Source organism: Vigna umbellata, chromosome 7 (assembly GCF_029865625.1).
Source record: "Vigna umbellata cultivar VRB3 chromosome 7, Vumbellata_1.0, whole genome shotgun sequence".
Taxonomy (NCBI): domain Eukaryota; kingdom Viridiplantae; phylum Streptophyta; class Magnoliopsida; order Fabales; family Fabaceae; genus Vigna; species Vigna umbellata.
The window spans coordinates 34,310,308-34,312,980 of NC_142171.1; the positions used below are offsets into that span (position 1 = coordinate 34,310,308).

At 38.1% G+C, this 2,673-nt stretch overlaps 1 pseudogene; it reads left to right on the top strand.

Moving 5' to 3' along the window:
- The first annotated feature begins 1,192 nt into the window (after positions 1 to 1,192).
- Positions 1,193 to 2,098, top strand: LOC124821593 (mitochondrial uncoupling protein 5 pseudogene; annotated as a pseudogene).
- Positions 2,099 to 2,673: the final 575 nt, after the last annotated feature.

The following is a 2,673-nucleotide window of genomic DNA, read 5'->3' on the forward strand; positions in this document are numbered from 1 at the left end:
ACCTTTGTTTCATTCTGAAATGACAAAGAAAATGTGATTAGTAATTTGGTAAAATATGTGGGATTGCTTAAATCTAGATGATTTTTATAATATGAGTATTTATTGAGTAATGTTAAGATGATACACGTTTAGTTTCATTTGATGTATATTAGAAAAAATGATAGTAAAAAACATGAAGATTTATACTTTTAGATAAAAGAAATGAATAAAAAAAAGAGTAATGTCCCGATAAAAAAATTGTGTGTATCAAATATTTATACAATGTTTTGTTCAACTATCACTTTTAATTTTTCTTTTAATTTTTACTTCACAAAGTTTTATAAAATTTATTTTCTAAATAGTATTTTATATGATTGTTGACATAAAATAACTTTTTTTTATGATTCAAATGTTTTATTTAGTCGTTGAAAGAAATATATATTTTTAAATATAGAAGCCATTTTAATTTATTTTTATACTTGATGATTTATTTAAAAAATAGTAAAATTTAGAATTACAACAGAAATGAATGATATTACATTACATTCAAACAACGCTAAACAGAGTGATCGAAGCCCTCACCTCTATTGCAAACACCAGTGTATGACTGCCTCGTTCAAACTTCAAACGAGACAACGTGTGAGAAGTCTTTGCTGCTGGAGTCACCCATGATGACTCACGAAAAAGGTCAAATTCAAAAGTCAAAAGGCCCTACTTTTCTTCTCCTATATTTTTGGACACTATTGCAAATCTAAACATGCAACATCAACTCTGCCGTTTAACTAAGAGAGGTCAAATTCAATATTTTAAAGTGTTCAAATGAAACATAAATTAATTAATAAGGAAGCGAAAAATCTGGAGAGCCCTCACAAATGCGTCTATTAATTCATTTTCAGATTTTGCTGCGCCAAATCCTAGCTTCCTTCTTTCTTCCTTTCGTAACAAACCTATAAATTCCCTTCCCCTGCAACGCAAACCATCCTTTTTCTCACTATATTTTTCACAAACCCAAAGCTTCTCCTCAATCTTGTTTCACAGCTTTCGGTCCCTAGCGAGATAACCCAAAGCTTTTAACTTCATTCTTCTATATATACATAGTTTCCATTATTTTTTTCCTTCAAGCTTTTCCCGGAAAATTTTCTGACAAAATCAACCCCATCCACCTCCCCAATTTCACTATTACAAAGCAGTAAACTTTTTCATCCAACTCGAAATGGGCGTGAAAGGTTTTGTGGAAGGAGGCATCGCTTCCGTGATCGCAGGGTGTTCCACCCACCCTCTTGATCTCATCAAGGTCCGAATGCAGCTCCAAGGAGAGACAGCCTTCCACCCTAGCTTCGTCCATGCACCGCCACCCAAGGTGGGTCCCATTTCCGTCGGCGTCAAATTAGTACAACAAGAAGGTGTCACCGCGCTTTTCTCCGGCGTCTCCGCCACTATTCTCCGCCAGCTTCTCTATTCTACCACCCGCATGGGACTCTACGACGTGCTAAAAAAGAAATGGTCTGATCCCAACTTTGCCAGTGGCACCATGCCCCTAACCTACAAGATCACGGCAGGGCTAATCGCCGGTGGAATAGGCGCAGCCGTCGGAAACCCCGCCGACGTGGCAATGGTCCGCATGCAAGCCGACGGGAGACTTCCTCCATCTCAACGACGAAACTATAAGTCCGTCGTTGATGCCATCACGAGAATGACAAAAGACGAAGGTGTCACCAGTCTATGGCGTGGCTCATCACTTACGGTGAACCGCGCTATGATAGTCACGGCCTCACAACTTGCCTCTTACGACCAGTTCAAGGAGATGATTTTGGAAAAGGGTGTCATGCGTGATGGGCTCGGGACCCATGTAACGGCGAGTTTCGCGGCGGGGTTTGTGGCTGCGGTTATGTCCAACCCCGTCGATGTGATCAAGACTAGGGTGATGAACATGAAGGTGGAGCACGGGGCGCCGCCGCCGTACTCCGGTGCACTTGACTGTGCCTTGAAGACTATGCGTGCGGAGGGTCCCATGGCTCTATACAAAGGTTTTGTCCCCACGATTTCGAGACAGGGACCCTTCACGGTTGCGCTGTTCGTCACGTTAGAACAAGTTCGCAACTTGCTTAAGGATTTCTAAGTACGAGGATGATGATGACGAAAGAAAAAAATGTTTCCATAGGTTTCATAATTATAGAGTCACTTTGAAAAAACAAATATGGAGTTTTTATTTAGTTCTTAAAGTTATTTTGCTAGGTACTATTGTTTAGTTTTAAGATTTTGTGTTATGTAGTTAAAAAATGCAGATTTAATTGGTATTGTTAACTGTTCCCTTTATAATCGGGAAACGGACAAATAATTTTCGTATACTTTTTCCTTTTCCTTTACAATTGTGCTTCTTGTTGTTGGATATCTCACTGCTCAAAGGTTGTTCTTAGTCCCGAAACTTACTTCTTCTGTTTTTGAAATGCGCCTAATTTGATTTGTGGCTCATATTTCTTCTAGGAAATAACGTTTTAAGTAAAAGTATCGGGAATGCAATGTTGTTACATTGGCCCTAATTATGGATTTCTTCTGCCTCATTCTTTATCCCCTCCTCTCGGTCAACAAACAATACAATTCAAGTATTTTTTTTTGAATATTAGAATGACATATATTTATATTTATTTTACACATTTTTATGTAGAAAAAAGTATAAAAAAGTAGCATCAAATA